Here is a 26,413-nt window from a genome sequence, read left to right as displayed (position 1 = left end):
CTGTCGCCATTTTAGGGGCACGTATGGGAATACACATTCTATATTTTCAAAACATTATCTTTTTTATATGCTCCTATCCCTCATTTAAAGAGAGACCCTCTTTTCTCTGCTATATGCATTTTTATAATTTAGATAAACGATTAATGAAAACTAAAAACTTCATTCCTATTTATAATCCGTTTGACTTTTTTTTATCATCGACTCGTCTTATTTTAAAAAATTTAGAATTATTGTTAATTTTTGCTACCGTATTATTTAACATATAATATATATAAATATGGCTTTGAATTTTACATTTTTCTAAAAAAAATTGAATAGGATAGCACAAAAAGTCAAACAAATTCTAATTTAGAACAGAGGAAGTGTAAGATATTTAAGGGCATAACAAATACATTATACATATGTATGAAAATTTAAAGCAATAATTATATTTAATATGGATATTTTACGTATAGTCAACCAGATATATAGGATGTTGTGTTGTATGAGATACAGAGGAGACAATTTTTTAGACAAATCTGTAAAGTATGGACATATATGATATGGTTGGAGATAGTAAATACTACCTCCGAGTTTTTTGAATATTTGTCGTCCGCTAATTTGTTTTTGAACTAAATGTGGAGTTTTTACTAATGCTAATGTATAGACCAAACTCCAAATCAGAAACAGACCTTCCAGTCACAACAAACACGCATGTACAAATGTACAATGATGGTCAGATCTACAGTTCACATGGTTAAGTGAAGTTCACATGGGAAGTAGGAGAAGCCGGTTTGGTCCGAGAAACTGTAACTTACTTTGGCCGCTCTGAATACATTATACATATCTAATATGAATATTTAATGTATAGATAACCAGATACATAGGATATTGTTAGAGATGTATGGGATATATGACTGAAAATCTTTTAAAGAATCCCGTAAAAGAGAGATATAGACGACGTAGTTGGAGATAGTCTAATAATTACTGATACTATGCATGTACAGTACGTGATGGTGAGATCTACAGTTCACATGATTAAGTGAAGTTCACGTGGGAAGTAGGAGAAGCTAGTTTAGTCCGTGAAACTGTAACTTCCTTTGGCTCTGATGTTCTCATGTTCATTGTGCAACCCTTAGCTGAAAAAACTATCGAACATGTGGCAGCACACAGTTGACAATGATGTTGTTCCATCTGACCAAAGGGAAATTCAATCTATAACAATCTTAAATGGAGATGACAATGGCCCCGATCTCCGATTCCCGCAGGGAATTTCTCTATTAGAAGACGGTGATGGAGAAGTTTCTTTCCTCACGAGGATGTAAACCGAGAAAATTTCCAGCCGGATAAACGGGGATGGGGATGAAAAAGTATTTCACATCCTCGTTCTTCACGGGGACCCGTTAAATCTATGTGTGACGATGTTTTTTATACTAGTTAATGATAAAAATAAATAATTACCTTGTTAAGAGATCAATAATTGTACAAATGTGTTCATTTTAATGTAACAATATGTTATGATCGACCTAGTCTACCAGAAAGCGAGTAGACCCACCATAGTAGGCACAGGAGATCAGTAGATAAGTAATCAGTTTAATTAGATAAGTCTTAGCAGTTTATCTCCTAATATTATGGAGTAGTTTAGTTGGATAAGTCTCCTAGTATTGTGTAGTAGTCGGTTGGTGTCGTTTATCTCCTAATATTATGGAGTAGTTTACTTGAATAAGTCTCCTAGTACTGTGGTGTAGTCGGTTGGCCATATGCCTATATAATTAGGACATTGTAATCAAGAGAAGGCAAGCAATAGCAGATATCTTCTGCCAGCTTCCTCACGGGAGCTGGAATCCACATCCCTGTGTGCCGTTTTTTGCGACTACGGCGCCCAAGAGGTAGCCACTACCTCCAGGTTGTAGTCTGTCCTCCCCTCACCCATACTCCCTTCAGCAGATCCCTGGTAGGACTAGAAAACTACCAATTTAGTATCGTAGGCCTACGATCCTCCGACCACCATGAGCTCCTCTCCACTAGCACAATCTGTCACCCTGCCGCCCACCTCCCAGTCACGCACGCTGCCGCTTGCATCTACCGCCGCGCTGCCCACCTCCACCGTGCTCGCCAATTCCACCGCCGGTATCTCCATGAACCTTCCCACAATGATAAAAGAGCAGCTGGCGGCGTCCCTTCTCCACTTCTCAAACAGTCTGGGAGCCATACAAGCCCAGATGATGACGTTGTAGTCTGACGTAGCCACGATGAAGGTCGTCATGCTGGGCTCCTAGCCGCCGTCGTCCCTGCCTTCGCCATCCAAGGCCATAGCGACTCTATCATCATTGTCGCAGTCGGCCCTAACAGCCACCCCGACGTCCTCCCAGCCGCTGAGCGTATCGATCCACCAACTGCACTTTCCGCGATCGCCGTCTCAAATTCCGGCATGGGCGTTGGGATCCGATTCGCCGCCGATCTACTCGTCAACAACGTCGATCACCACGACAGTACCGGTGCCTACTACTGCCTTGGGGCCTTGTGCCGGTGCCGCGGTGGGGCCACCGCCCCACGCTCCACTCCCCGTGCTGCCTCCTCTGGGTCCACATTGACGCCGTGCTCCTTGCGGAGTACCTGGACCGGCGCATGGACGACATGGTGTGCGACGACATGGTGGAGGAGCTCCGACATTACTTCACTGTGACCACGGCCGCGGAGCGTGCCGCGTGCGTAGCGGGGATGGGCAGGGCCATCGGCGTGCCCAAGCTAGGTACCTCCTTCGCGCGACGCGCCAGCTTCCGCGCTGCAGTCGGCGACATCAAGGCCCACACGCGAGACTAGGGATGGCAACGGGGATTTCCCCGTCGGGGAATGGGTTCCCATCCCCGTCCCCGCGGGGAGGAAAATTCCCCGTACTCGTCCCCGCGAACGCTCATGGGGGAGCTTTTTCTCCCATCCCCGTCGGGGAATTTATCCCCGTGTGGAACCCCGCTGGGAATCTATCCCCACTAAAAGTACAATATTTAAATTAATTGTATCAAATTAATACAAATTTAACAAACAAGATTGAAAATTACAAGAGACATCTACTTTAGAGTTTAGTTTGCTATTTTATAATCTGTCATATATTGAGTTTTTACTATAAATCTAACAAATAAATTGACTAACTTGAATAAAAAAGTTTCGTGGGGCGGGTACACGGAGAACGGGAACGGGGGACGGTTCCCCGTCCCCACCCCCGCGAACCCGATGGAGATAAAATTTCCCCCATTTAGATCCCCGCGGGGACTAAATTAGTCTCATACACGTCCCCTAATAGGGGAATTCCCCACGGGGAATCGGGAATCGGGCGACCGCGCATGTGCGTAAGATCCAGTGCATGGCCGACGCCTGGGGCTAGCCCATCAGTGGCTCGACGCGTCCGCCACTGTCCGCGCGCTGGGAGCGCAACGTGCGCGCGCCCGGCCTCGCCGCCATTTGGAGCTTCCTGCTGGAGCTGGACGGGGGAAGCATCGTCGACGACGTTGTGGTGGAGGTGGAGCGGCGGGTGCGATGCTCCAAGCCCCAAGGTGACTTCGAGTCTGCGAACGAGGTCATGGAGGAGCCACTAGATGCCTTCCGCTATGCATAACCCGACTTTCAGCTCGAGGACGAGCTGTTTCAGCAGGCAGGGAGAGATGTTATGACCGGCCTGGTCTACGAGAAGGCGACTAGACCCACCAGAATAGGCACAAGAGACCAGGAGATAGGTAATCAGTTTAGTTGGATAAGTCTTAGCAGTTTATCTTCTAATATTATGGAGTAGTTTAGTTAGATAAGTCTCCTAGTATTGTGGAGTAGCCGGTTGGTGCAGTTTATCTTCTAATATTATGGAGTAGTTTAGTTAGATAAGTCTCCTAGTATTGTGGAGTAGTCGGTTGGTGCAGTTTATCTTCTAATATTATGGAGTAGTTTAGTTTGATAAGTCTTCGAGTAGTCGGTTAGCCTTAAGCCTATATAATTAGAACTTTGTAATCAAGAGAAGGCAATTAATAGCAGATATCTTCTACCAGCTTCCTCACGGGAGCTGGAATCCACGTCCCTGTGCGTCGTTTTCTGCGACTACGGCGTCCAAGAGGCATCCACCACATTCACATTCAGGCCGTAGCTTGTCCTCGCCTCACCCATTTTTCCTTCGACAGATCCCTGGTAGAACTAGAAACACTACCACAATATATATAAGTGAAAATTTTTACATTAATAATAATGGATGTATTTCCTAACTATAATTTAAATGGGGCGGAAATCTCCCGTCTGACCAGTGGCATGGTCTCCAAGGTACACACTAGCAAATAAAACATGCATGCCCTTGGCACTGCATGCAGATTCTGCAGAATCAATGGAGGCTAGAACGAAGTGCATGCGTGGTATGCGTGTCCTGCTGCACTATCATATGTGCGTAGGTTGTTGTGCAACCTGGTCCTCACATCCTTGTGAATATACAAAAGGTTGCACGTCATGTATTGACACGGAAGCTTGGTTGACAACTGAACAAACGGCCGGACCTACTGAAGGTGACACTTCTGAAGAAACACACAGGCTCATCAGCACCAGGAAAAAAAAAATAGAACATTTTCTGTCATGTGAGATGCGTGGGATTTTTTTTTGGGAGAGTTTCGGTGGGACATGCTGTGAGCGGGTGTGGATAGCAAACTGCATGAAAACGGATACACTAACCACTAGCATATATACCACGTTTAACTAAGATAACATATGAGTGGATGATTATATATCGTTACCACGAAACACACAACACGATGTGAAAAGAGCACGACGAGATTTAGTAGAAGTAGTCAGCATCCTCGCATGCAACCAGAAGCAACGAGGAGGAATGCTTTTTTTTTGTCGAATACGCAGGAGAGCTGCGCATTTTTGTTAATAGAAGAAGAGTACGAACACAAATACAAAAACAAGAGCTGGCCAACCAGCTCAACACAGAGCCGACTACTCGCTCAGAATACAACCAAGGGCTTTCGCGCCCGCTCTCACCCACTCGCTAGCAACACCAAGAGCGGAAGAAACTACGGCGTCAACTAAGGATGCCTCACTCCGGAAGCACCTTGCATTTCTCTCTTTCCAAACTTCCCAAGTCACCAACGCAAAGAGAGAATCACCGCCCTTCCTGGCGCCCGGTGGCCACAGCTCCCGCACTCTTTGCCACCAACCAAGGACTGAATTGCAGTCCGTTAGCGACGGTCTGTGAAGCCCCAATTGCGACAAAATGCCATCCCAAACTCGAAGGGAGAAGCTGCAAGTGGCCAATAGATGGTCGCAAGTTTCTTCCGCTGTATTGCAGAGGTGGCAAGTGGTTCTCGCATCGAGTCCGTGACGCCGTCGTCTGTCTGCGGTCCAGAGCCGCCTCCTCCAGGCAAGCCACAAGAAGATTTTGACCCTCAACGGCGCCCACGTCTTCCACACGATCGCGATCTCGGGTAGGTGGAGAGAGCCTTCATGGAGCAGCTGGTACGCCGATCACACACTGAAATGGCCGTCAGACGACCAACGCCACAACAACCTGTCCGGGGTCGAAGGAGAAAGGTTGATCTCTCGCACAGCGTCCCACAGCTTCAGGTATTGAGAGATCGCCTGAACCGAAAATCCTCCCCTCAGTTCTCTGATCCATTGATTCCCTTGCAAGGCCACGGCTACGGACTGAGACGATCTTGTCCGTTTGGCCACGAGGCTAATCAGCGCGGGAGCGATGTCTTCGACCGACGAACCGACGATCCACCTGTCCTTCCAGAACAACGTCTGTTGCCCGTTGCCGACCTCAAAGTTCGTAGACGCATGGAACAGGCACCGGACTTCTGGAGCGACCTTCAGAGGTAGCTCCGTCCAGGCCCGGCCATCGTCCGCGGGATTGCGTTGAAGCCAAAGCCAGCGAACCTGAAGAGCCAAGCCCATGAGGCGCAAATCCAATACTCCAAGGCCGCCGAACTCATACGGTCGTGCGACCACGGGCCAGGCCACGGCGCATTTGCCGCGTACAGAAGCGTCCGCGCCCGCCCACAAGAAGCGTCTGCAGCAGGCCTCAATCTCCTCTCGCGCCCAAGTTGGAATACCGTTGGCCATCATCGCGTAGATCGGCACCGCCGTCATGACTGATTTAATCCACACAAGGCGACCACCACGGGACATCATCGATCCTCGCCACGCTGGCAGTCTGGCCACCACCTTGTCCACGAGTCCTTGTACTTTGTTCTTGGGGATGGCCCCCGAGTGCAACGGCAGGCCCAAGTAAGTGACAGGCAGCTCGACGATCTTGCAACCCAAGGAGCACACAACGCCGGCGAGATCTGTCTCACGGCCTGACAAAGGAGACACAAAGCACTTGGCCAGATTGATCTTCAGGCCAGCGGAATCTCCAAATAGCAGCAGGAGGCTCTTGATGGCTTCGACTTCTTCCACGACTGGTTCCATGAATAAAATCACGTCATCTGCATAGAAGCTGCATCTGGATTTGACAGCTGACGGACCAAGTGGTCTAAGGATCCCGGCATCGTCCGCCTTGCAGAACAGCTTGTTAAGAACCTCCATGGCGATGATGAAGAGAAGTGGAGAGAGGGCATCCCCCTGGCGCACCCCTCTGCGATGTGTGATCGGTGCCCCAGGAACGCCATTTAGCAGTATCCTAGAGGAAGCTGTAGACAGTCCCCTGGAGGAATGCTTTTCGCGGAGTTACCTTTGATGAACGCACTTTGGTGAAGCTAATGACGTGCAATCCGTGTCTGGAGTGGCTGCAGAGGTTCCTCCGAGTGATTCCAGATCTGCATATGTGGCTAAGGGCAACGCTGCTAGAGTTTGTAGTTGAATACATGAGCAACTTGTGGTTGCACTGCTCTGAAGTGGTAGTCCGAGGCCTGTAAAATGTTTGAGTGTATCCGATGACGATTGGATTCAGTATTCGCGCTAGCCTAGGCTAGCATAAATCTGTGTGTGATCTATGCTAGCTGTTATGTCAGTAGGGTTTAGAAATCACCCTCAGTCTTAATGCGTGAGCATGTTGCACCGGTTTAAGTCAGTTTATGACTTAAGTCGATCGCTCCGTTTATAGGGTTTAGAAAGCACTCCTCAATTTTGTACTGCATGGGCATGCACTACACCAAAATCATACACTTCCTACGGTTTTTTAACTTCCTACAGCTTTTATAACAAACCGTAGGAAATAAATAACTTCCGAGAGGCAACTGGTAGCTCTAGGAAATAAACATAACTTCCTACGGTATTTTATAAAAGCTGTCGGAAGTTAGGTTTCAGCTGTTTACTAGTCAAACGAAAAGCTAACTTCCTACGACCTCCTCTAGGAAGTTAGGTTTCAGCTGTTGACCAGTCAAACGAAAATATAACTTCCTACGGCCGGCTCTAGGAAGTTAGCTGCCCAGCTAACTTCCTACGGCCTCCTCTAGGAAGTTAGGTTTCAGCTGTTGACCAGTCAAACGAAAATCTAACTTCCTACGGCCGGCTCTAGGAAGTTACATAACTTCCTAGAGTAAATGTACAAACTCTAGGAAATTACGTAACTTCCTACAGTTTTACTCTAGGAAGTTATGTTTTTTATTTTAAACCTCTCCTCAACCTTATCTCTTCTCTCACCTTTCTCAACCGGTCTCTCTCTATCTCTTCTAGCCGCCGCCGTCGCTCACTCCACGCCGCGGCCGCCCCTGCCGCGCCCGGCCGCCCCCGCCGTGCCCTCGGCCCCCGCCGCCCCCGCCCCGCCCCGGCCGGCCCCGCCGCGGATGCCCCTGCCGCGCCCGGCCACAACTGCGGACGCCCCCACCGTGGACGCCCCCGCCCTCGGCCCTGGCCGCCCCTACCGCATCCGGCCGCACCTGCCGCGGACACCCCCGCCAACAAGTACGCAGGTGCCATTTCCCGGCGCATGATTGCCCTGCACTAGCTGTGGCCTGTGGGGGAGTGGGCACGCGAACGCGCAACGCATGAAGGTTGGAGATGTGAGCCTGTAATAAAGCGGTCTCTGTGTACGTGCCTATCGCTGGGGCCTGGGGAGCTGGAGACTGGAGCTGGATGCCTGGATCGGCATGCAGGCGAAGTCGTTCTCACGCTAGTGGCGTTGCTGGTTGGGGTGGGGTGGACGACGTGAGCGTATATATCAGCTGGGCTCGACTACGACAACAAGATTTCTGTCACCTTTTCTTCCTGTCGCAACGAGCTAAGCTAATCATCCCTCCCTCTGCCGTGCCGCGCATTGTGTTTTTGCCTTTCAATAAAGAACATCATACTTGGTCTAGTAGCAGATGTGTGGGACAAAATTTATTTAACGTTTAAATTTAAATCGCACGGTGTCGGTGTTTTGGGTCCGACCGCACACCCGGGGTTGCCCCTCAAGGTGTTTTTAGGAGTAGGACGGTATCAACGACTGTAGCAAAATGGTTCGTGCTGGTCGCACGAGGGACAATGGACAAGATTTGCAGGTTCGGGCCGCTTAGAAGTGCGTAACACCCTACGTCCTGGTGAGTATATGAGCGTGGTTACAAGAGGGTTCTCCGGATAGAGGACGTAGAGAGTTTATGTGGGTGGCTAAGTAGAACAGGGGCGATCGATCTGAAGGGGTGCCCCCTAGGTCTTATATACTCGACCGTGGGGCAGTACACGTGAGTATGATAACAACAAGTAGCTAAAAGATAGTGAACCTCCTGAGTTTATCCCTACGTAACCCTTGCCGACTTATCCTCGCATGGCTCTGTTGCATGTGGGCTTCAGCGCGGGAAAGTCGGGTCTCTGTTGCGATTCATTCGCCCGACGTTGTGGGCCGTCTGGGTTTGCACTAATCAGTCTCACGTCTTCTTTTCTTTGTTGGTTGTCCTTCCCTAGGCCCACGAAAGAATGACCTTACGAATTATTGGGCCCTTGGGCCTTTCGTGAGGCCTTTTACTTCTTTAGTGGACCCAGGGGATATCTATCCCCCACAAGCCCCCAATCTTTGGGTTGATTTAGAGGTAATCAACTCAAAGATCCAAGGTCCAAAAAATGACTTCCTGCTGTCTTCTCTAGCTCTGATCACTCGTTTGACCAAAGTTTGGTTTTGTGCTTGTGCCTTAGAGGTTGGCATTTTGGATTGTAAGACTCTGGACTTCATTGGGTGCACCGGAGGTGCACCCAATGGGTGTAGCCCCCGACCTTTGAGTAGATTTTAGAAGATAATCTACTCGAAGGTCTTCTTCCCAAGGTTATCTCCATTCGCGCTCCTGCATCTTGGTTGAGGATCGGTCTTTTCAGTCTTGCTCTACGCCTTAGAAGTCGGCGCCATATCGGTTTAGAGTAATACTCCATAGGGTGCACCGGAGGTGCACCCAATGGGTGTAGCCCCCGACCTTCAAATGGATTTTTTATGGATAATCCATTCGAAGGTCTTCCTTTCGCTTGTGGAAACTGTTGTGAAGCTACTTTGCATTATGCTTTGGAGGTCAGCATTATGTCATCAATATTTTGCTGCAGAGGTCAGCGTATATTTTGTCTTTAGCAGCCGAGTTTGCAATCCATCCATATCTTGCTAGGTAGTGCAATTTATTTGCTTCTGCGATTGATTGGACGTTTGACGGACGTTCTTTGTCTAGTCTTCACGTCGCTTCTGTCGGCCATATCTTGTACTTTGCTAGCTATATTTGGCTTTCCACTGATCCTTACTGATATCTCATTTTTGTCTTGAGGTATTCACTGCGTGCCCTGCACGGATGTGACCGTTTTGAAAAATATACTGATAATTCCTGGGCGTCCCCCCCAATGGGTGTGGGCAAGGGACGGCTTGGTACGCTGAGTGTTTTAGCCGGTTGCCTCTGAGTAGTAATGCGATGGGACGGCTAGTGTAATCATATCCTTTGCGCTATTGACTAGAGTCCCAATGGGTGTAGTGTTGCATGAAACGGCGTCCGCCGTCTGACGTGTCTTCAGATGGGTGGAAGTGCTTATTGAATGCCTTGCGACTGTTCAGTGACCACGGTTAGAAGTGAGCGGTTGCCTTTCCCTTCTATAAATAACCCCTTTGCTTCTCTGGTTTCTTCACATCTCTTCGCTGCTCCTTACTGCCTTCTTTTCCTCTCCTTTGTCTGTTTCCACCATGGGCAAGAACAACAAGCGCAAGCGCGAGCCGACTCCTCCATCGGAGGATTTCGGTGACTCGGAATACTCGGAGGAGGAGTTCTCCTCCGAGTCCGAGGGGTCTCCGGCTCCCGTCTCTCCCCCGGCGTCGTCCGATGACTCGGACGACTCCCAGGGGATAGCCGCGGAGGTCTGGACGTACATCCGGGCCGTCGAGCGCTCCGGGCTCGAAGGCTCGGATGAGTCGGAGTACTCCTCGGATGAGGAGGACTCGGACGGCGGCGACGAGGGTGAAGGCGACGACGACGATGACGACGACGACGACGACGGCGACGGTGACGGCAGCGGTAGTGGCAGGGGCGGCGGCGACGGCAGCAGGGACAGCACCAAGGGTGGCAGCAGCAAGGGCAGCACCAAGGGCGGCGGCGGCAGGGGCAGGGCCAGTGGCTAGACGCCACTGGTCTTCTTAGATGTTAGTATAGTTTAGTATAGTTAGAATAATGTAGTAGTAATTAGTGTAGTTTAGTAGTAGTAATAATGTAGAGTAGAAGTAGGGAAGTACCAACTCGTGAAGAGTTGGTTTGTAAACTCGTTAACTTCCCTTTAATGAAGAACTATCGTTGATCCCCCCTTTTCGATGACTTGTCGTTGCTTTTCCTGAATGTTGAACTGATTCTTTTAATGTAGTAGAAACAACGCCGAGCGATGTGTAGGTTGTCATCAGCGTTTTAGAAGTAACACCAAGCAATCGAACACAAGATCCGCGTTTTAGAGGCAATGCCGAATGATAGAAGGTCGGCATCGGCATTTTAGAAGTAATGCCGAGCGACAGAATACAGGGTCGGCGTTTTAGAAACAACGCCGAGTGATTGAAGGTCGGCGTCGGTATTTTTAGAAGTAATGCCGAGCGATTGAACACGTGGTCGGCGCGTTAGAGGACACGCCGAGTGATTGAAAGTCGGCGTCGGCATTTTAGAAGTAATGCCGAGCGATTGAACACGTGGTCGGCGTTTTAGAGGCAACGCCGAGTGAGTGAAGGTCGACATCGGCATTTTAGAAGTAATGCCGAGCGATTGAACACGCGGTCGGCGCGTTAGAGGACACGCCGAGTGATTGAAGGTCGGCATCGGCATTTTAGAAGTAATGCCGAGCGATTGAACACGTGGTCGGCGCTTTAGAGGTAACGCCGAGTGATTGAAGGTCGGCATTGGCATTTTAGAAGTAATGCCGAGCGATTGAACACGTGGTCGGCGTTTTAGAGGTAACGCCGAATGATAGCCAGCTTTACAAGTTATTTTGAGGAAAATAACCGAGTGATGAGGTGGCACGTCGGCTCTCTTGGAAATAACTGTCGGATATCCACGTGGAATGCTGGAATTTCGGAGATGACCGCCGGGTGATGACTGGGCACTTTTTGAAAGGGTATCTGGCTCAAGAATATCCCTTAAGAGTCGCGCTTTTAGCCGCCTTTGCTTTCCGTGCCCTAGTTCTTGCATTTCCGCATCTGAATCTTCTCTGCCACTCGCCTCCTACTCTGTTTCGCCAGTGAGAAGCAAGATGGCGCCCAAGAGAAAAACTGCGAACTCGTCTGCTGCAGTGATCCCCGCAATCGACCCCAACAGCCAGTTACCCTTCGCAGGTAACCACATGTCTGTAATTTCTGAAACTGAGCTTCTCCGCCTTGTCTCCATCGGGGTTCTTCCTCCGCGGGAACTCTGTTCTTGGCGGGCTTGCCACGGGACTACTGTCCCAACCGAAGATACCCACGAGTCAGTAGTTTACACTCCTTTCCTTCTTCGCGGCCTCGGCCTTCCCATATCTCCTTTTTTCCGTGGCATCCTTGATTTTTATCACATCAACCTGACTCAATTGAACCCTAATTCCATTCTCCAAATCTCTATTTTCGTTCACCTTTGCGAAGCTTATCTCGGCGTGCTGCCGCATTTTGGCTTATGGAAATATCTGTATCACTGTCGTCCTGGGATGGCCGGGGGGCAACATCAGTTGGTCGGAGGTGCCAGTTTGGAGATGCGCCGTGGGCGGAAGACCGAGTATCTCGAGATACCCCTCAAGGACAGCATTAAAGGTTGGCGTCTGGAGTGGTTTATAATTGATAATTATGGAAATTCTCTCCCTCCCCACTCAGGAAGACAGCCAGACGTTCGTACTCTGAGTTGGACTGAGTCTCCCACGGATCAAGAAGTGGCCGAGGCAGGCGTGTTGCTTACTGAAGTCGGATTACTGAAAGAGAGAGGTCTGACTGCCGAAGCTGTGGTCACAGATTTCGTTTTCAAAAACATTCAGCCGCTGAAAGACAGGGCCTATCCGGCATATCTTTACCGAGGGCTGGCCGACTCAACCCGAGTTACCAATAGGAGAATTCCTTCTGTTGATTTGGTAAGCCGACTCGAACTGATCCTCAGGGGTAAAGTTTCAAACGTTGGTGCTCCAGTGGCTTACTCGGCTTGGAACCTTCCTTCTCCCAAAGCTTTCACCCTTTTTGTGTCCAATCCACCCGTGACTGATAGCAATTTGGGTTTTAGAGTGCGACCTTCTGCCGAGGAAGTCAGTGCTTTGGTTGCTTCGCTCGGGGCAATTCCTGATGATGAACGGCAGGTTTATTTCGAAGTGCCTCTGAACCCCAGTGATGCTGACATAAATGATATGCTCGATCTGCTAGCCGAGGATTCATCCGATGTTGCTCCTGATGGTACATTGGCAGTGGTGCCCCTTCCAGAGGTTGATGCGACCTTGGATGTCCCAAAGCCTGTCAGTACTCGCCCGAGGCGCCCTAGCCGAACCAGTCAGCCCGAGCCTTCTGCTGATGAGCAGAAAAAGAAGAGAAGACGCCTCCGGCGAGTATCCAGCTTTGACGAGGATGCCAGTACCTTAGCTCCTGCTGCCGAAGAAATGACTGCAACTGGCCTTGCTGACATTGATCCCAATGGGTGTGCTCCGCGTGCTGCTGACCCCAATGAGGATGCTGTTTGTGCTGTTACTGTGGAGGATGAGGAGGAAGAAAATGAAATTCCATTAACTCGGAAAAACAGTCGGCAGTTCGTCGCTAGCGGTGGAAGTAGTGGAGTTCCTTCTCCCGCCTTGTCTGCCCTTATTGGTCTGCAAGAACTGTCCATGGCCAATTTTGATCAAGCTCTAGAGGATATGGTCCCTGAGAACTTGTTGTTGGAACCTGCAGATGCTGATGCGACAGAAACTTGTGCAGCCGTGCCAGATGCTGGGTTGAGGTCATCCCGTGCCTCGTCGACCTTAGAGCATGATCTCGAGGGTCGGGATGCTGACCTGGATTGTTCTGATCCCATGGAAGTAGCTGAAGGCCCGTCAACCTTAGAGGTGGTCACGGCAGAGAGCCTGGGTCCCAAGAATGGCGCTGATATATGCCCAGCCCCCGAGGATGTCGTCGGGAGTGACTTAGCTCGGGCGAAGAGTGTAGGCCACTGCCCAGCCCCCGAGGGTGTTCCCGGGGATGATCCGGCTCAGGTGGGCAGTGCCGACTGTGACCCAGCCCCCGAGGGTGCCCGAGCAGGGTCTCCTTCCTGCACTTCTATGGACGTTCACGCGGGTTCACCTCCACACTCTGGCGGCATGGTGGTGGCTCAAACTCCAGATCAGGGGGTCGCTTTAGAGGGCAGCATCCCCACTGGTCTGGCGTTAGGCTCTGCTGAATGTACTGAGCTCGTTCCTGCTGGTCTGCTGCAAGCTGCTTCGGGTGGTGGTCTTACACCTGATTATCCACTGATCTCTCCTGATTTGGGAATATCTTCGTTCTTCTCCAACCTCCAGGTAATTGTGCTGTATTGTAGCTTGGTCCCTACATTGTATGAACTGTTGCCATTCTACTCATCTGTTCTTCTCATCAGGCTTTAGTGAATGAGATGGCCAGCCAGCTGAGATTGCAGGGTGCTTCTGTCCCGGAAGTGGCTTCGTCTCTTGCATGCTGGAATCCAGTGTCGCTTCAACGTCGTGTGTCTGAGTTGGAGGCAACAAATGCTGGTCGGTGTTCTTTTCCTTCTTCTTCTTTGCCTTTGCTCGTGGATTGTTTTACCTTCTGACCTCATTTCATTTGATTACCCCTTGATAGGAATGACTCGGCAGATTGCAGTTCTTGAAGAAAAACATTCCCAAGATCAAGCTGAAATGGCTCAACGGTGCGCTGACTTCGAGGAGAAGTATTCTCAGAGTCAGATCGAGTTGAGTCAGGTATCTGTGGCTTTGGATGATGCCAACGCTCTGAGTTCTTCTCTTCATGCTCAGCTTGACTCTGAGAAGGTAGCTTACGAACCCGTGCTTTGCCTTATCATGCTCTTGGATTCTGAATGAGTTGATTTTTTGCTTGTAGGAAGAAAAACGCATCCTTGCTGCTTCTCGCGACAACCTTGACAGATTGTACCAAGATTCCAGCAACTCGCTGACCATCTTGGAGAGGAGCCACCGCTTTACGATGGAGGAGCTGGACAATCAGCGTCGTCAGCTGCAAGAATCCTCGGACGAAGTGACCCGCCTTACACAGTTGCTATCAGCAAAGGATACCATCATCAAGGGACTCCGAGCTTCTAAGAAATCCATTGCTCAAGAGTTAGAAACTGCCCAGCAGGCTGTTAAAGTTGCCGAAGAAACTGCTGTCACTTTCAAAGCTCAGCGCGATAAGGCCCTGGACAAGGCCATTCGGGCGGGACGAATCTTGATGAGAAGACCTGGCGTGGTTGTCCCTGAAGATATAAGAGCCGATGTGAATGCTGCCCCTGACTCCTCAAATCGCCCTTCTTCGTCAGTCGTTCCTGAGAAAGACATTGGAAAATAAAGAAACAGTTCGCGTGCTCTGAGCGCGCAGTTAGCATGATCAAGTACTCGTTAGAGGTTATCGGCTTATCATTCAAATGAGATCGTCATTTTCTTATTGTATCCGAATTTCGAATTTGTGGTAACGCTACATGATGATTATGAAGTTTGTTTGTGGGATATGGAAATCATCCCCTGAACTGCATAAGCGCGAGTATGCTATACCGGTTTAAGCCGTAAATGATTTTTAGCTGATAACTCCGTTAGTAGGGTATAGTGGTCCCCCTAGGTAAAGTAAGCGTGAGCATGTTGCTCCACCTTAAGTCGTTGCCGACTTAAGTCGATTGCTTCGTTTGTAGGGCATAGTGGTCACCCCGAGTTAAGTAAGCGTGAGCATGTTGCACCGCCTTAAGTCGTTGCCGACTTAAGTCGATTGCTCCGTTTGTAGGGCATAGTGGTCACCCCGAGTTAAGTAAGCGTGAGCATGTTGCACCGCCTTAAGTCGTTGCCGACTTAAGTCGATTGCTCCGTTTGTAGGGCATAGTGGTCACCCCGAGTTAAGTAAGCGTGAGCATGTTGCACCGCCTTAAGTCGTTGCCGACTTAAGTCGATTGTTCCGTTTGTAGGGCATAGTGGTCACCCTGAGTTAAGTAAGCGTGAGCATGTTGCACCGCCTTAAGTCGTTGCCGACTTAAGTCGATTGCTCCGTTTGTAGGGCATAGTGGTCACCCCGAGTTAAGTAAGCGTGAGCATGTTGCACCGCCTTAAGTCGTTGCCGACTTAAGTCGATTGCTCCGTTTGTAGGGCATAGTGGTCACCCCGAGTTAAGTAAGAATGCAAGTCGATCATAAACGAACCGAGTATCTTTGAAATCTATCTTTATTGATGACATATTTCCACTTTACAGAGTACATGGTCGCCCCGGCTGTTTTGAAATACAGCTAGGGGTAAAACTTTCTGAGGTGCTCTATGTTCCAAGAGTTCCCAACTTCTGTGCCATCCGTCTGGGTGAGGCGATACGATCCGGGCCGAGTGACCTCTGCTACTATGAAGGGTCCTTCCCATAAGGGTGATAGCTTGTGCCGTCCCTCCCCCGTTAGAATTCGGCGGAGGACGAGGTCTCCTACTGAAAAGAACCGTTGCCGCACAGCCTTATCGTGATAGCGCCTTAGAGTCTGCTGGTACCGTGCTGATTGGATTACTGCATTCAGTCGTTCTTCCTCAAGTACATCAATATCCTCCAGCCTGGTGGCCTCAGCTTCCGCTATGCTTTCGAAGATCAATCTTGGCGCCCCAAACTTGAGGTCAGCAGGTGGCACCGCCTCCGACCCATAGACCATGAAGAAAGGAGTGTTTCCATGCAGGGCTCGGCTAGGTTGGGTTCTCAAGCTCCAAACGACATAAGGTAGTTCTCTTATCCATTTTCCTGTGAATTTTTCATTCTTATCGAAGACCCTTTTCCTGAGTGCCTCCAATATCATTCCGTTGGCTCGCTCAACCTGCCCGTTGGCTCTTGGATGCGCTACAGATGCGTATTTGATCTGAATGCTTTTTTGCTCGCAGAAGTCAAAGAATTCTGAGCTGGTGAAGTTGGATCCTAAGTCAGTGATGATGCTGTTTGGTATCCCGAATCTGAATATTATATCCTGTATGAATTCCACGGCCTTAGCAGAGGTTAAAGAAGCAATGGGCTTGAACTCTATCCATTTAGTGAATTTGTCAATCGCCACCAATACGTGGGTGTAACCTCCTTGAGCTTTCTTGAAAGGTCCAATCATATCCAATCCCCAGCATGCGAAAGGCCAAGTTACTGGTATGGTCTGTAGCTGCTGTGCTGGCATGTGCTGTTGCTTTGACAGGTATTGACAAGCTTCGCATCTCTGAACTAACTCGGCTGCGTCGTTCTTCGCCGTCGGCCAATAGAATCCTGACCTGAAGACCTTCCCGACTAGTGTTCTGGAGGCTGCATATATTCCACATTGCCCTGCATGGACCTCCTCCAGAAGTTGCTTCCCAGTGGACGGGAGAATGCACTTCATGAGAACACCTGATGCACCCCTTCTGTATAATATCTCCCCAATGAGTGTGTAGTGAGCCGACTGTCTGGCAATGCGCTCTGCCGAGTTCTTGTCGTCTGGTTCTTCTTCGTTCTTTATGTACTTAATGATCGGCCTCCTCCAGTCATCAGAGTCTGACTCGGGTTGATCTACGATGTTGCACTCTTCTGTTTGATCTATTGAGATACTCGGCCGTGTAATTTCTTGCACGAAAACTCCGGGTGGGACCTGAGTTCGACCGGATCCGAGCTTGGATAGTGTATCAGCTGCTGTGTTACGATCCCTTTCCACATGATGAAATTCCAGACCCTCGAACTTATCTTCCAGCTTTCGGACGGCAGCGCAGTATTTTCCCATTGAATCACTTGAACAATCCCATTCTTTGTTTATCTGGCTAATGACTACCAGAGAGTCTCCATATACCATCAATCTTTTGACGCCCAGTGATACGGCGATGTTTAATCCGTGTATCAAAGCTTCATACTCGGCTGCGTTGTTAGAGGCCGGGAATAGCAGCTGGAGAGCATACTTGAGGTGCTCGCCTCCAGGTGCAGTGAAGAGAATTCCTGCTCCTGCTCCTTGCAGTTTCAGCGAGCCATCAAAATACATTCGCCATACTTCTGCGGTTTCTGGATTATCCGGTACTTGCTGTTCTGTCCACTCTGATACGAAATCAACCAGTGCTTGAGTTTTGATGGCTGTGCGAGGTCGGAACTCGATATCATGGGATCCCAACTCGCAAGCCCACTTGGCTATTCGGCCAATGGCTTCCTTGTTGTGAAGAATGTCCCCTATTGGAAAACCAGTAACTACTATGACTTTGTGGTCGTCAAAGTAGTGGCGTAGCTTGCGGGCAGTTAGAAGTACTGCATATAATAGCTTCTGAACTTGAGGATACTTTTTCTTCGATGGACCCAGAACCTCACTGATGAAGTAGACAGGATGTTGTACCGGATAAGCATGCCCTTCTTCCACTCGTTCGACTACCAACGCAGTGCTTACCACGTGAGTCGTGCAAGAGATATATAGCAGCAAATCTTCAGCTGGTTGAGTTGGCGTAGCTCGCCGGGGCGGCTTTAGTACTGGTGGTGTTGTCAGGAATTTCTTAAGTGCATCTAGAGCTTCTTGTGCTTCTGAAGTCCATTGAAACTTATCCACCTTCTTAAGCAGCTTGTAAAACGGCAAGCCTTTCTCCCCCAGTCTGGATATAAATCTGCTTAGAGCTGCCATACATCCTGTGAGTCGCTGAACCTTCTTTTGTGACCGAGGAGCTTCCATCTTCATGATAGCTTCAATCTTATCTGGATTAGCCTCAATTCCCCGGTGGCTGACGATAAATCCGAGCAACTTTCCTGCTGGTACCCCGAAAACGCATTTTTCAGGATTGAGCTTCCATCTATATCTTCTCAGGCTGTTGAAAATCAGCTGTAAATCTTCGATGAAGTTTTCCGGATTCTCAGTTTTGATCACCACGTCATCAACGTAAGCCTCCACACGCTTGCCCCAGTGATCGGCTAGGCATGTTTGAATGGCTCTCTGATAAGTCGCTCCAGCGTTTTTGAGGCCGAACGGCATGGAGGTATAACAGAAGGCACCAAACGGAGTGATGAACGCCGTTTTTTTCCTCGTCTTCTTTTGCCAAACTAATCTGATGATACCCGGAATAGCGATCTAAGAAAGACAACACAGAACATCCAGCGGTGGAATCCACCACCTGATCTATCCTCGGGAGCCCGAAGGGATCCTTCGGACAGTGTTTGTTGAGATCGGTATAGTCGACGCACATGCGCCAATCCACTTTATTCTTTTTGAGTACAAGAACAGGATTGGCTAACCACTCAGGGTGTAATACTTCTCTAATAAATCCAGCCGCGACCAGGCGAGCTAATTCGACACGAATGGCTTCTCTCTTGTCGGGCGTGAAACGACGTAGCTTTTGTCGAATCGGCCTCGCCTGGGGGTAGACTTTCAGTTTGTGCTCGGCCAGTTCTCTTGGGACTCCCGGCATATCCGCAGGTTGCCACGCGAATACATCCCGGTTATCTTGCAGAAACTGGACGAGCGCGCTTTCCTATTTGTCGTTCAAACTGGAGCTGATGACAGCCGTCTTGCGCTCGTCAGCGAACCCCAGGTTGATTCTTTTGGTTTCTTCAGTCGGCCGCATAGAGGTCGCGGCCTGAGTTTCATTCGCCGGTACCGTGAGGCCTTCCTCAGGCTTAGAGTTCGCCGATGTAGAAGGAACCGCCGACGGCTTGGTGGTGAGGGCTGCCTGAATGGCCACTCGGAAACACTCTGCGGCACCTTGGAAGTCGGCACGCACAGTTATGATTCCTCGTGGTCCCGGCATCTTCAGTATCATGTATGTATAGTGCGGAATGGCCATGAATTTGGCCAGTCCCGGCCTCCCGATGATGGCGTTGTACCCGCAGTCGAAGTTCGCCACCTCGAACCTCAGGAACTCGGTTCTGTAGTTCTCCGGAGTTCCGAAGGTGACCGGCATGTAGATGTGGCCCAGCGGGTATTCCCCTTCCGTCGGCACGATGCCGAAGAAAGGAGTGTCCGACTCGTGGAGCTCTTTGAGGTGAACTCCCAAGCCTTGGAGTGTACGGGGGAAGGTGACGTTGATGCTGCTCCCCCCGTCCACTAGCACCTTCTTTACCCGGCTCTCTCGGATCACCGAATCGACGAGGAGCGGGTATTTGCCTGGATGGTCGAAGTTGAGCCACTGATCCTCCCGAGTGAAAGTGATCGAGTGCTCCGACCACCGGTACGGGGCGGGAGGACCGGTGGTCGCCACCAGTATCTGGCGGTCGTTGAGCTTTTGTTGTCTTTTGTTCTCCTGCGACCCATGTCCGCCGAAGATGACGTTGACCTCCCTGTCAACGCGCGGGAAAGCTCCTCCTCCCCCCTCCTCCTGCCGATGGGGCTGTCGTGGTTCATCTGGTCCTCCCCTCGGCGGAGGAGGCGGTAGAGGTTGGAAGGGTCGGCCGTGCCCGACGGAGTGCTTGAAGTCCCGGCAGTTTCGAAGGGTGTGGCGCATGTCCTTGTGGTACGGGCACTGGGCGTCGAGGATGTCGTCCAGCGTGCGCTCGCCTCCACGAGGTCCTCCTCGGGCGCGAGAGGCGGGTGGTCCGGCGGCGTGTACTTCTTCTCGAGGCCTCTTCTCCCAGCGTTTGTCGGACGGCTGGTTCGCGTCACGTCGTGGCGCTGCCGGTGCAGGCTTTGCTCCTCCGATGAGATCCTGGGCCCGCTCGTCGGCGGTGTAGAGGTCGGCTTCCCGGAACAGCTCCTCGGAGGTAGTCGGCGCCTTTTGTAGTATGGCTCGGACGAAAACCGAGTCATTGGATCCTCTGTAGAAGTCCTCGATCACGGCCGCCTCCGTGACCTCGGGGATGCGGTTTCTCATGGTCTGGAACCTTTTAAGGTATGACCGGAGAGTCTCATCCCCCCGGCGCTTGATGGATTTGAGGTCCCATGGCTGCGCCGGCTTGTCGGAGAGGGACTGGAAGTTGGCGATGAAACGTCGACTGAAGTCTCCCCAGTCGTCGATGCAGTGTCGGGGTAGATGTCGCAGCCACTGCAGCGCATCTTGCCCAAGGACGATGGGCAGATACGCGGTCATGACGTCTTCGGATGCTCCGGCAGCTCGAGCGGCAGTGGTGTAGACGGCTAACCAACCCCCTGGATCCTGCTTAGGTTCATATTTGTCGACATTGGATACCTTGAAGTTGGGAGGCCATTGGATGGCCCTAAGGCGCGGAGTAAGTGCAGATACTCCGCACGTGTCCTCCTGTCATCGGGGATGACGTCTGTCCCGGGGAGGGGAGTGGTGGTGGCGGTTCCTCGACCGTCCCCGGGCGGTACCGCCAGTTGAAGCTGTTGCCGACTCAGTCCTGGTGGCCTGGCTTTGAGTCGGGAAGCCATGATCTCGGTCATACTCCTCCTGACGGCGAATTTCGTTCTCATGCCGCCGTTCGCGCGAAGCATTGATGGAGCTTCGCGCGTCTCGGCGACTGTTGATGGTGTGTCGCAAATCGTTCGGCGGGTGAGCGAGCGGTAGAAGATGGTTGGCCGCCTGAGTAAACAGGCGTCGGTATCCCTCGGCGTCGGGAGTCCGAGGAAGTCCGTCAGCTATCCGAGCTAGAACGCCTCCGACTTTGCTCGGCGTGTTCATAGCTCGAGCGAAGTCGGGGTTCAAGTTGCGCCCGAAGAGCGGATTCTCGCGTCGTTGCCTTGCATCTTGCTCGGCTTGCTCCTGAGTCCGACGGCGATCACGTCGTCGAGAGTTCCTTCGTTCCCTGAAGACGCGTTCTTCCGGAGTTTCTCCTATCTCTGAGACCTCGTCTCGCGAGACAGGCTGCTCCGGATCCCTTTCTCCAGCTGCGTGATGTCGTCGAACGTTCCTGCGTCGGTTCCTTCGTCGGCGGGATTCTCGCTGAGGCGGTTCTTCTCCAGGCGCGGTCGGTTCATCGTCGGAGATGGCGGGCGACTCTGCTCTCCCGATGAAGAGGACGTCGGGGTAGAACGGTATTGCTGCCGCGACGACTTTCTTTCCGTTCTCCTTTGAGGTCGGAGGAACGGGAAGAACGACTTGCCTCTCCCTGGTCTCCTTCTTTCTCACGACCCGTGTCCATTCTTTCGTCGGGGAAGTAGACAGCGGACTCTTCCGGGTCAGCGAGCTTCTAGCTCCAACCTCCCCGGAGACGATCTTTTTCCGAAGAGCCGGAAGTAGCGTCTTTCCAGCATTTTCGGAGTTTGTTGGAGGAGACTTCTATTCCGGCAGATCTGCGAGGCGGTGTAGAATTCCTTCTTCATCTGCTACGGACGAGATTGTCCCGAAGCAGAATACAGATCCGGGACGCACGGCGATTTTGCTGTGGAAGGTGACGGCCATTGAGCTAGCTTGGATCGTCGACACACCCCCTACCTGGCGCGCCAGCTGTCGGTGTTTTGGGTCCGACCGCACACCCGGGGTTGCCCCTCAAGGTGTTTTTAGGAGTAGGACGGTATCAACGACTGTAGCAAAATGGTTCGTGCTGGTCGCACGAGGGACAGTGGACAAGATTTGCAGGTTCGGGCCGCTTAGAAGTGCGTAACACCCTACGTCCTGGTGAGTATATGAGCGTGGTTACAAGAGGGTTCTCCGGATAGAGGACGTAGAGAGTTTATGTGGGTGGCTAAGTAGAACAGGGGCGATCGATCTGAAGGGGTGCCCCCTAGGTCTTATATACTCGACCGTGGGGCAGTACACGTGAGTATGATAACAACAAGTAGCTAAAAGATAGTGAACCTCCTGAGTTTATCCCTACGTAACCCTTGCCGACTTATCCTCGCATGGCTCTGTTGCATGTGAGCTTCAGCGCGGGAAAGTCGGGTCTCTGTTGCGATTCATTCGCCCGACGTTGTGGGCCGTCTGGGTTTGCACTAATCAGTCTCACGTCTTCTTTTCTTTGTTGGTTGTCCTTCCCTAGGCCCACGAAAGAATGACCTTACGAATTATTGGGCCCTTGGGCCTTTCGTGAGGCCTTTTACTTCTTTAGTGGACCCAGGGGATATCTATCCCCCACACACGGTTATAGTAATAATCAAGAGATATGTTTTTTGTGTAATTAATTTCATAATAGTTTACAGGCCGTTTAGGTAAACGTGAACTTATTTTTGACACTTTCTGTGTAACATCTCCAGCCTTCATGATGAACGTGAACTTATTTTTAGGTAAACGTGAACTTATTTTTAACTTATTCGTGTTGTCCGCCTTGAAGGACAACATCTTACTCATGATGAAGCCCTTCTTTCAAGGGACATCCACCTTCTCCAGGTAAATATTTGAGCCCCATCTATTCTTTTGATTCGAAATTCTGCATCGCCTCTCACTGAACCAAAAGGTAGCAAGGCTGATGTTTTTTAATTAACAGAATGGTTATTATATACTCCCTCCGTTTCTTTTTATTAGTCGCTGGATAGTGCAATTTTGCACTATCCAGCGACTAATAAAAAGAAACGGAGGGAGTAGCTCTTATGATGTAGTGGCTTCATAAAGTTACGCTTATAGGCTCTTTGACATATAAATTGTCCTGTAAGCTCAGAAATGAGGCTTGTTGATATTTAGTTAAGTTTTCTCTTTTACTGTGCACGAAATGAGATCTGGCTACTGATTTTGGTTTCACAACAGGCACATGTTTGTTTAGCGATCCTAATTGGGGTCTTGAATAAAGAAATAGATCAAGGTTCTAAAAGAGATTATCTTTAGCAATTTGTACCAAGACCATGATTTGCTAACCAGTCACTTGTTTTAATTTTCAGCTTTGCACTGGGATATATGAGAAATCTGTGGGTTCCTCCTTCCAGCTTGTGTTTGCACCGATTGATGAGCATTTTCCGGATGATGCTCCATTGATTTCCTCTAGCTTTCATGTCATACCACTTGATATGAAAACAGTTAAGCATCACTAACAACATTTCCTTTTCTTTTTCGTTGCTTGGGCGGTCGCTTCATTTCCTTGTCTATTATGTTTACGATTATCCTTAGGACTATCTCCAGTAGTTTACTCGTCTTATCTCCTATTTTAAACTTCACTCTGTAAACAGTGCAGTCTATATTGCACAACAGTGTTTTGCACGACCATATATGCACGATTTTCTAGCAAAGCCTAACATGTCACTTGGTTTGGAATTTGGATCAAGAGTATAAGTGTTCATCTGACACTTTGCACTATGTTAGAATGATTGTTTGTTAGCCATATTATCATACATTCAAGACTTCTGTTTGCTTCGTTTTTCAGCATGATATTATTTTTCCCTTCTGAAATAACGCTCACATTTCCACCATGGCCTAATGTATGGAGGATTGTAATATTTTTAACGAACATATGGCGTTATGTTCTAGCTAGCTATGATTTGTTACCTAGTAATTTAGTTGTCTGCTGCTAAAATATATATTCTTGAATGCATTTTTGACTATTATATCTCATGCAGGATGGTGTATCCTCTGGTAGGACACTAGATTTGGCATCTAGTCTTGATGTGGGTTCTGCTGCACCCCAAGCCTCAGGGGATGCACCTCTAGATGAATGTAATTTGAGATATGTGCTGACAATCGCCTTTCAATTCCCTTATAAGACGCACCTTTAGGACAGTGTTGCTACTATGGCCCATCAATATGTGTGTAGTGTTGTTTCTGCTGTGCAAAGGGTGTCAATGGCTATATCTCCCTCCGAATCTGGTCTAAATGCTGGGCAAAGGATGCTTTCCGGCTTCCCTGAAGCTGCCACACTTGCTAGATGGGTTTGCCAGAGTTATCAGTAAGTAAAGTTGTAATTTTCTTCCCATGTTGTTTCTGATATCTCACATAAATGGTTTGATTCTTATTTATTTATTTATTGTAATCTCATGGCTATTCTTTTGGGGCCCAGTACAGCTACCATCTAGGTGTGGAAACCCTCTTCGCTAGTGGAGGTATCGACCATCACTCGTCACTGTAACACGATAGTCATCGACGATCGTGAGCTTCTATGTTATGTGTTCTGATACTTGAGACTTTTATTATGACTATGTATGAGATATTGTCTCTTATTAGTACTGGATGAGATATGTCTTATTATGACTATGGATGAGACTTTTGTGATGTAATTGATGAGACTATGGATTTAAATATTGTTATGTGATTGTGTGTGAGATGTTTTATGTGAAAATATGTTGTGCTATATAGCTGTTGATATATTTGTTATGTTGTGGAATGTGGTGTAAAATAAAAATAAACAGCATTTGTAATGCTGGTCAAATTAACTTCCTAGAGGCTTATTAAGCCGTGGGAAGTTAGCCAGCTAACTTCCTAGGGGCTACAGTAAGCTGTAGGAAGTTATCCAGCTAACTTCCTAGGGGCTACAGTCAGTCGTAGGAAGTTAGTCGTAGGAAGTTAGTCAGCTGACGGCGCTGACGGTGTGAAGCTACTAACTTTCGAGAATCTACTAACTTTCGAGAGGCTTTTTTGGCTGTAGGAAGTTAGCTAACTTCCTAGAGGGCTCTAGGAAGTTAAGCTAACTTCCGACAAAAAATTTCCGAGAGCCAAACTTCCGACGGGATGGCTTAACTTCCGAGAGTTTAGCTAACTTCCTAGAGTTTAGGTCTAACTTCCTAGGGTTTAGGCTCTAGGAAGTTTACTATTTTGGTGTAGTGATGTAACACCAACTTGAGCCGATTCCCCGACTTAGGTCCATCGTCCCGTTTGTAAGGTTTAGAAGACACCCCTCTATTAGTATGTGTGAGAATGCCATGCCGACTTAAGTCAGTCCCCTGACTTAAGTTGAGTGCTTCGCTATCGGGGCAAATAGGTTGCGTTTATACCAACAACTACCTTATTTTTCCTAGTTGGTGCCACAGCAAAAGAAAAAGTAGATCATGTCTACTAGGCATATCACTTATATGTAAACCATTTAGATCAAAAAATTACACATGAACAATTTCGTTACCACCGTAATAAACAGGTACCCTATGCACTAGCATATCTATCATATTCAACTAAGATAAGATACAGACAGCGAAAGAAGAGTATGACCGAGTAGTAGAAGTAGTCGTACGACGACCTCGCGTACTAAGAGCAACAACACATTAACCCCATGTCCCTCACATTTGTTGTTGATCCTTACGTTTGTTGTTGATCAACACCGCGGTACTGTATCCGCGTTATCCACACGTGCAGAGGTGAAACACCTTGCGACACTGATGTGGTAGCATCACGCACACAACGTCGACAGTTTGTGCGTACACAAACGTAGGAAGAGAAGCGGCGGTGGGATAGGATATGCCTCTCTCTTCTAGCACGCCAACCCCTTCATATGCATAGATTCGTCGCTATTGTACCCTAGAAACTTATTAGTGTTGTCATAAATCATAAGGGCATCTTAGCCATATTAGTCAACATAACCTCCGCCAAGCCACTCTATTATTAGCTCCCGAGAGATAAAGTCGTGATCGATCAAGCCACTCTATTTTATAATGTATAGAAAAAGAGGCAGAAAATGAGTGGAAATAAAGATGATGGACCAACACAAACAGATACTTCTTTAACATTTCAGCTTTGAAATTCTACGTCCACCACTGTTCTCACTTCCTTCTGGATCGTCGGGGCCCAGCATCTCTTGGCCAGATGTTCTTCTCTCTCGTGACAGCAGATCAAACGTCTGCATCTCCGATCCGTTTAGGTCGTCGCTAGCGCATGGCTGATGACGAGTCCTAGCCGCCGAGCAGAGCTGCGTGAGCGTTGCCTTGACGACCACACCAGGCTCCAACAACTGCTTCGCTGTTCAGGAGGGTCCAGGACGGACCGGCGTGTGTGGACCTCAGCGCCACCACGTCTGTCTACCACTCAACACACACACCTCCGGATGGAGACTCTTGACGACGACAAGTCTGTCGATCTGTCATGCATGGTCTCTCGGTTGTACATGTGGTTGTGCTTGTGCACGTCCAAACTTTCTTCTGAAACATTCACCGCCTGCTTGGTT

The 26,413-nt window shown here is 49.4% G+C and overlaps 1 pseudogene; it reads left to right on the top strand.

The window, feature by feature from the left end:
- The first annotated feature begins 7,736 nt into the window (after window positions 1-7,736).
- Window positions 7,737-24,583, top strand: LOC103649490 (homeobox-leucine zipper protein HOX10-like; annotated as a pseudogene).
- The last annotated feature ends 1,830 nt before the right edge of the window (window positions 24,584-26,413 follow it).

Source organism: Zea mays, chromosome 2, assembly GCF_902167145.1.
Source record: "Zea mays cultivar B73 chromosome 2, Zm-B73-REFERENCE-NAM-5.0, whole genome shotgun sequence".
Lineage (NCBI taxonomy): Eukaryota > Viridiplantae > Streptophyta > Magnoliopsida > Poales > Poaceae > Zea > Zea mays.
The sequence above is the reverse complement of the archived record's forward strand: the minus strand, read 5'-3'. Positions and strand labels throughout refer to the sequence as shown.